The sequence below is a fragment of the Adiantum capillus-veneris genome, chromosome 12 (genome assembly GCF_014529385.1).
Source record: "Adiantum capillus-veneris isolate H3 chromosome 12, ASM1452938v2, whole genome shotgun sequence".
In the NCBI taxonomy this organism is placed as follows: domain Eukaryota; kingdom Viridiplantae; phylum Streptophyta; class Polypodiopsida; order Polypodiales; family Pteridaceae; genus Adiantum; species Adiantum capillus-veneris.
In genome coordinates this window covers 18,810,815-18,819,907 of record NC_140942.1, presented here as the reverse complement: position 1 = coordinate 18,819,907, position 9,093 = coordinate 18,810,815, and the positions used below count along the sequence as shown (strand labels likewise).

The window sequence follows — 9,093 nt, the reverse complement described above, 5'->3', positions numbered from 1 at the left end:
GAGTCCATATGGGTTTTATGGCAGTTTATTTGCGAGCTCAGTCCATGGATGTTTATGTTCCCATGTTTTATGGCAGTCCAGGTTTAGTGTGAGGTACGGATGTTAGTCCAGGCTTAGTGTTAGTGCGAGTTCGATCCATGTCCATGTTTGTATATGTTCCAGGTCGAGGTTCGAGCATGTTTTTTATGGCAGTCCAGGTTTAGTGTGAGGTACGGATGATGTTGCTGGTGGTGATGGTAATATAAAGGATACATATGAATAATATATGAGGTGTTCGGGCATGTGCAATTGTCACTTTAGCTAATTAATAATTAATAGATTGATTGTAAAGAAATAATGGTGGAAGAAAAAATGAGAGACGCATCGATTGTGAGCGTCAAACAGATTGGCAACAGAGAGTTGACCCAAATTTATAAATTTGCTTTGAATTTGCAAACCATTTCCATTCCATGTTATTATGTCCAGGTACCTAGATATGGTAGTCCAAGTTATGCTCGGCCCATATTTATGTTCAGGTCGAGGTTTTATTGCGAGGTGTTTATTGGACGTACATGTTTTATGGCTTGGATCCAACTGGGTTTTTATGGCAGTCCATGTATAATTATGGCAAGTTATGCGAGTCCACGATGCGAGTCGAGGTACATTTGAAGTATGCATTCCAAGCAACAACAATAAAACCTCAGCCATGGTTGATTGTATGCATAAACCTGCTCTTGAGGACCAAGGGTATATAAACAAGCAACAACAATAAAACTCAGTCATGCATGGTTGATTGTATCCATACTCGAGGACCTTGCATATAAACAAGCAACAACAATAAAACTCAATCATGCATGGTTGATTGTATCCATAAACGTGCTCTCAATCCATAAACTCTCGAGGACCTTGTATATAAACAAGCAACAACAATAAAACTCAGTCATGCATGGTTGATTGTATCCATAAACCTGCTCTCAATCCATAAACTCTCGAGGACCTGTATATAAACAAGCAACAACAATGCATAAAATTAACAAGGGGCTCGCTCACAGCCCAACACAAATTCTTGTAGCAAAAATAAAAACCAGTGTGAGAAGAAACAAGACCACCACGATCGCCCGCACACAAACAAGGCCGGTTTGTATATACATGCCGCAATGACTACTCAAAATGCCTACATGGCTAATGCACAACACTCCCATATATACATAGTGCTTGCATGTCTGACAAGCCTCCTTCTGGCTGGCTGATCCTGCAAATTGTATAAACCCACACAATGGCAATGCATAAACTTGACAAGGGGCTCGAGTGCTCACAGCCCAGCACAAACTCTTGTAGCAAAAACCAGTGAGAAGAAACAAGACCACCACGATCACCCGCACACAAACAAAGCCGGTTTGTATATACATTCCGCAATGACTACTCAAAATGCCTACATGGCTAATGCACAACACTCCCATATATACTGGTCATGCTTGCATGTCTGACAAGCCTCCTCTTGGTTGGCTGACTGATCCTGCAATAATGGCGGATGTAAAGGCCCTACATGTTCATCACATAAGGGTTATGAGTATTCTTGATGCATAGACCTTTTCATAGATTCTGCCATCATCAAGCTTTACTGTGAAATGCCGTTCACTTTCTTCAAGTGACTCCTCATAGTCACACGCGATGATAGAACCTTTGACTGAGCTGTTTCCATCCCATAATTGCACCAGGTGGTCCATGATTTGAGTAGTAGAAGATGCAGCCAAATGTTTTTGAGATAAAGGCAACAAAGCATGGCATGTATGGTAGCATATTATGCAAGATTCATCAACAAGAAGAGTCTTACTGCAACAATGAGGACAATAAATACACCGCCATTTTTTGAAGCGCACACGACTTCATCCTCGCTGGTGTTTGTGCCTCATCGAACCTGTGAGTTTCCTAGTCTCGTTTGGCTGGGGGCTACCATCAAGTGCATCCGAAAGAGGATCAATGATACTTGACAGCCTGCCATGCCCAAGACGTGGTTGCGTCACGTTGGCTTGAATTTGTTTAATGCTACCCCTACATGGCATGCTTGCCTTCTTTGGCTCATGGAGATTTTTCAGGTTCTCCATAGAGATCTTCAGTTGTCCAAGAGCTATCCTATTGCACCAATGTCCATTTGGACAAATTATTCAGAAGCTGTTGCAAGATATCTCTAAACTCCTCAATACAAGAAACTATCTCCGTATCAACCCTGTCCATATCTTGCTCAAAGCTATGCATGTCAACACCCAATTCTGTGCCATCACAACCACTCTCTACCTCCGTAGCCTGAGGACATTCTTGCATTCCATTGTTTGTAGGTTGTTCAACCATTGCATGCAAACTATCCACAATAGGAAAAATTGCATGTAGCATCGGAAACCGGCTTTGTAGTATTAGGTGCACTCCGTATAGATGCTTGCATTGGGAGGAACAATCTAGGCAATCACAATAGGAGGACTATAAACTCACGTGATGCCAAGTGTCTGAAGACATGCTCTGAATCTTGAATAGCAATGTAGATTCTTTCACCACCTAAAGTGTAGATGGATTAGACTCATATCGCTGAAATAATTTCTCCCCACTAGCTAGTGCTTTGGTCGCACTCTTGCTTGAGCCATACACAGCAAAACGTTCAGAGTCCACTATTGACATACACACAATGAACTTCTTTAGGAAAAGTAGCTGATATAAAAATTCAAGGAGAAAATGATTAATGCTCACCTAGCTCTTGCTTCTGCTTGAAGAACTCCAATAGAGTTCCTCCCATCCAGGTTCTACTCCTTGCATCACCAACAAGTGCATGCAATAGGTCAAGCACCGACCTATTTATCATTGCATCCAACAAAGTGTACTTAATGTACTGCCATAATCTCTCCACGAGATTTGTAGTGTCCACATTGCCACAGGAAGTAAGCACCCAAACTTTGGCCAACGCTCACGCCATATACATGACTTTGAGCGCCATCCGTTGGATACATAACGTTGAATATTTGCATGCTCGGAGTAGTCCAATAAGAGAGAGCTTCAAAATCATCCTCACACTTTGAATGCATAAGGTTGCACATCGTAGAATATAATTGATCTCGCAAGTCTTTTGTCACTTGGGGCAAAAGATTCTCTACCCAAGCCTTCTTGGCATGAAACCAACAGAGAGGGACATGGCATGCAACTTGCACTCGACACCCTCTGTTGTCTTGAGCCCAACAAGCATCATCATCCCTAATGGATCTCAAGATAGCATTCAGCTCTTGAGGGCACTTATCTATTATAATTGCATTTGGCCGAATGCTACCCATCCTTGAAAATATTACGCGGATCGTCAATTCAAGGGAAATGCTCTCCTGACATGTCCCAGGGTCACATGTGCACATCATCAACCACACAGGCAATCCGATCCCAGCTTGATTAGGCAAAACGCCTGCATATAATGGCAACCCATACACATTTGTCTTGAATGTGTTGTCCACAGCCCATGCGTTATGTCGTGAGAAGCGAATACACATCTCCAACATCCAACTGTCTTGAATGATGATAACAAAAGGCTTCTGGATGTCTTGCAATGCATTTGGATTGTATGGCTGGCCATATGTAACCTTTCAAAAGCAACAAGCATCTACATAAGGATGCAAGGACAACATATAAAAGTGAAAATGAAACTATTGCTGTAAAAGAAGCTACCTTCCCATCAGCTTGTAACTTCAAAGCCTCCATATACATCCGCGACCACTCATTTTCTGATGCTCGACCTAAAAAAAATATCTTAGGTCAAGAAAATGCTATATAGGTTGAGAGCATAAGTAGTGAAAAGTACTACCTTGAAGTTGCAAGCTATATGCGAGTTGTCGGACCTCCTTTGGGATCATGAAGAATCGAAAAGTCACGCAATCTACTGGAGGCACTTGTTGCATGTGGAAGTTTTGTTTTGAGACGGACATTTTGGCAACATGGCGAGATGTACCCACATCAAAGTAATCTTCCATGCAACGGTGAAGCACTCGTGGATGAACCGGTAGATAGTATAAGTCAAGCCGAGAGCCAGGAACATGGCCGTGATGCTGGGCATGGAGAACAATACTGACTTCATCAACTTCTTTGAATTGCACTCGTGTCTTGAAAAGACAACCACACTTCTTTGTTTTTCTCTCTCTGCGCTTGTCTCCTCCACGATACCTTCTTGAACCACCACGATGACAAATGTAGATGTCCTCTACCTTACCAAAACTTACTTGGGCTGATCTTATCTTGACAAGTCTCACCTTACGCTTAAGCGCAATACTCTCTAGCGCATCATTCACATGGGCCTTATCTGTTAAAATTTTCACACTTGGGTTATTCTCATCAGCATTCAACTTTCCTTCAACCTTATTTGACATAAGCAATTGGGGAGGGAGTTTTGACATAAGCGATTGGGGAGGGAGTGTTGGACCCTTGTTGCACACTTTGCAAGATCTAATCATGTCTCTGATAAAGGAAATAGGTATGCCATGCTTTCTCACATCTGTACACCATTCCGATTTGACAATATCAATACTTTTTGACATGCCAAGGTGAGCCCCTTGCGGATCAATGTGACATTCTTCTATGATAGCTGCATGCTCATCTGGTGCAATTGCTAGGAGAGGCATCTTCAAGAAGAGCTTGGTCGATCCATCATGTTCGGGTCCTCGAATACATACATTGTCCTTCATGCTGTTCCATCTCTTTTTGTCATGGACACCTACTTCTCGAAGTGTAGCCAAACTTGGGTTGCAAATCCCCTTCATATCTTGAAGCATTAGGTCGTAGCTTGCTCGATCAAAACTAAAGTAGTGGTGAGAAAGATGCAAGGATGGATCGGGAGACATGATCCTAGGTTTGAACATGTGGATTGAGTCCCCATTTGAGGCCCCACATGGTTGCTTTTGAGTCAATTGGGCTCCAGCTTCTGGATGGTCGGCACTGCTTGAGTTCCCTTCATTCAGCCAACCAGTATTAAAACCCATCAAATCCTCAGAATCCTGGCTTGAATCTGAATCAGATTCGCTACTCACCTCTATACCCTCATTCAAATCAGGTATAGGCCCATCCATTTTACTCTTCATGGCTTCTTCTTCCTGCCAGGTCACATTGAGATCGAAGCTGTAAGTGGCTTTGACTTTGAAGAGTGCAGGTTGCATTGCAATAGTTCTGGCGCAAGTTTGAGGACTTTTGGAGCACTGTTGGGGAGCACACATTGCAGCTTATGGGGAGCGATGATTTGAGTCCCAAGAGAGCATGATTGGAGTGCAAACTACAAGGAAAATTCAAGGCAGTGGGAGTGCTAATTGCATGCCTTTGGGAGTGCAAGTTTTAGTTTGTTTGAGTGCTAATTATAGCAATCTTTGGAGTGTAGGGAGACGCTATTGCAAAGATCAAGTTGCTCTTGGTTTTTGTGCTATTTTGCAGTCAGTTCTTGGAGCTATTTGAAGTGCATGGTGCTCATGATACAAGGAAAAATCTATATCATATTATTTGATCGAGACATATTAATTTTCCAGTTTAAACATCAAAACCTTTTAATTCATTGCTCTATAATTCTATTGTAAAAGTATCTTAATGGTGTTTGTGTCTGTGGGCTATGTCAAGAAGTGCCAGAAATTGAACAGGCAATGATGGTTTTGAGTTGAATCTACTACGGATCCCCTTTCGTTTTAATCTTGTTGTTGTTCTTGGGTGTGGAGAGGCAGCACTCAAGTGCAAATGTGCCAGCACTAGTGGATGTTATTTAGTTGGGGGATAGTGCTTGCAAATGAGAGCTGAGAGAGAGAGAGAGAGAGAGAGAGAGAGAGAGAGAGAGAGAGAGAGAGAGAGAGAGAGAGAGAGAGAGAGAGAGAGAGAGAGAGAGAGAGAGAGAGAGAGAGAGAGAGAGAGAGAGAGAGATTATTATCATCCTCGGAGGTCAAATATGACCTATGGGACCAAAGTTAAATGTGATGTAGTATGTGTGTGGCTAATGAGTGACTCTCGATGATCCAAAATTGTGGTGATGAGAGTCGCAATGGAGAGCCCACATTGTGGTTGGGAGAGGAAAGTGTGTAGCTCTAAGTCCTGGCTAAAAATGTGAGAGAAGCAAGTTCGGATGTGACCAAAATATGAGCACTCTAGCTAGTGTGTGGTACTCAGACTCTCAAACTTGCAATGAGCATAATGTGCACAATCGATTTAACTCGTCTCCATTGCCAGAACGCCCTGTCTCACATCGAAGGGAGTGGGAGCTAAGTTGAATGGCTGCGATAGTGTGTATTAGTGACAAGGGGATAGCCTCAAGCATGTAAGTGTGATTACGGTTTCCCCTTTCAGTGAAGAACATGGTTTTGTAGTTGGGGACAATATGTGTGGTGTAATGTATGAAGCATGACCCATCGGATTCCTCCCAAGCCGTAATACATTGGCGTTGTAGAGAAGCTTCATTCACTTGCGAGTCAATTGAGGCATCATGTAGAAAGTGTAATGCATCCCATCTCCCAAACCACTGAGTTTATTTCTTGCATCCGTCTTGTGCTCAAGATCTTCCTTTTACGCGTCTTTTGAACTTTTTTTCTTGCTTCCCATGCAATTGTAGGAAGTCAATGTGAGGGGTTTTGGTGCATCTTTATCATGTACTCCACAACGGTTTCCATGCACATAACCTCAATTGGAAGAGATCCCTACTCAAGAAGTAGAAGCATATATGGTGTTTGTGTCTTGACTTGGAGAAAGTTTGTAAGAAAATGCTTTTGGACATTCTCAAACTCTTTCCAAGTAGAATTTGAGATGCTCCCACCCCACAAAGAAGAACCGATGTCACCAATGTGTCAAAAAGGTACTTCTTGAGAACCCAACACTTGATGTTTCCCACATTACACATGTTCTCAAATGCATAGTATGCTCTCTTTCCCGCTTCCAAACGATGCATAGCACACTCATGCCACTTGTGATTGGCCAGAACCTCAAGGCCAAGGTACTTACAGCTCTCAACAGCTTCAAGTGTCTCATTATTGTACACAATGCATGGCTTCTTCTTATGGTTGGTTTTCACAAGCATAACCCTTGTTTTGGATTCATTCACAATCAGCTCACATTGCAAGCAAAAGCTCTCAAGGACAATGTACCGTGAGCTTTTGTGCAGTTTCTAAAATGTGTGCTAGAAGCACCACATCATCCGCATACAACAAAAGCATGATTACCGCATTGCAAATAGTGACCTCTTCAATGCCTTCTTCTTGCATAAAGTCAAGTACCATTTGTTCCAATTGATCAATGCATAGACCAAAGAGAGTTGGTTACAACAAACATCCTTGTTTAATCCCAATATTGCTTACAATTGTTTTTGAAATTCCTCTTTCCATGCACAATTAACACATCACCTTCTCATAGGTTTGAGAAACGGCAAGCATAAACTCACTGGGCATTTTGGAGTTCTTCCATCCTTCTCCACAAAATGTTACGTGGAATCATATCAAAGAGTTTCTTAAAGTCCACAAAACAACAATACAATCTCTTGCCTTTCAACCAATTTTCCTCCATGAGAATAGGAAGAGTGACGAGATGATCGATTGTGCTATCACATAGACAAAAATCAGCTTGTCCTTTTGCACACTTGTCATTCCCTTCAGCCAAATCACTCAATTCATCTCCATTATGTAGCCAAACAAGTTTTCCATAAGAGACCCAATCATAATAGTCCGGTAGTTGTTTACATCCTTTACACCCCCTTCTTTATGCATACCACTTATTTACAAGATTAGACTACTTGAGAATAAGCATATCTCTTTGTTCAAAAGAATGTTAAAAGCGATCGATCGTTAATAATGCTTTACAAAAAAGTTCAGTGTCTACACAATGCGAGGTGCTTTTTGAAATATCTACTCTAAGCCATGGACCGATAGATCTAACTCCACAATGTTTGGATGTGTCTCCAAAAGCGATGCTGCCTTCATGGAACCCTCCACCTCATTTGATGTCTCTTGTCTTGCTTTTGCATCTCTCTCAGTCAACGGGCTTACATTTCCAAAACAGTGCGTAGTCTGGTGGAGAACTCCTCATTGCTCTCAAATATTGTCATCATACGGCCCATCTGGCTGCCCAACAAAGCCAATGTTCCACAGTCTCCTCCGTTTTGAACGACAACGTTGTTCTCATTTGTATTGTTACCATATACATGTGGTAGTGATGTGTGTGAACACACTAGGACCGCTGGGGCATTTTTTCCCTCTTTAGGAGGTTTCTTCCCCGTGCACTGTAAATACGCCCATCACTCTAGGGCTATCTATATTTTCATTACACACCGAGTAACACACTCTCTATTGTGTGCTTTGAGCTTCCTTCGTCTTCTCCAAGCTGTGTGTGTTTCTTTGCAACCCTAATTCCAACAATTGGTATCAGAGCAGATTACGTCCTCTCGAGCTTAGTCGCCAGCTGCTCCAGCACACGTCTGCTCACTTTTTCCGATTACAGTGAGATTTGGGGAGCATTCGTAGGTTGAAAAATATTTCGGGAGGGCTCATAGAGCTTAGTCTACTCAGATTTCTGATTCGGACTCAATTCGGCCTCCGTTTCCACTACAAGCAGGTTTACATAGGCAATTTCGTCATTTTGTGCAAAATTTATGTCAGTGTCCTTTTCTGCATAACAGGTGCCTTACAGTCTTCTACGGTTTGTGCTATACAGCACGTGTTGTTCCCTCTACATTTCTCCTATTTTTGGGCAGTTTTCACATCAGGTGCATCATTTGCCATGGCTGACAACAACACATATGTCTTCACGATGTTTGTTGCTGAGGACAGGTTGGATGGGGACAATTACCCTATGTGGGCTTATATGATGCAACACGTTCTTGTGTCAAAGGATGTCTAGAATATTGTGCAGGGCATTGATGTACGTCGTGGTTTTGAGGATGTAGGTGATGTTGAGGATGTTGCAGGCCTTGCTGCAAGGATTGCTGCTATTAGAGTTGTTTTACCTACGATAGAACAAGCTCGTTGGGATGTAAAGGATGTGCAAGCTCATGCATTGATTGCATTGTCTATGAAATGCACCATTGTTCCTCACATCCTTCAACAAAATCTGCAAAACAGGCTTGGGATATTTTGGCTAGTC

General features: G+C 42.3%; 1 pseudogene; it reads right to left on the bottom strand.

Annotated features, from left to right (window-relative positions):
• Positions 1–2,112: 2,112 nt before the first annotated feature.
• Positions 2,113–5,153, bottom strand: LOC147445395 (uncharacterized; annotated as a pseudogene).
• Positions 5,154–9,093: the final 3,940 nt, after the last annotated feature.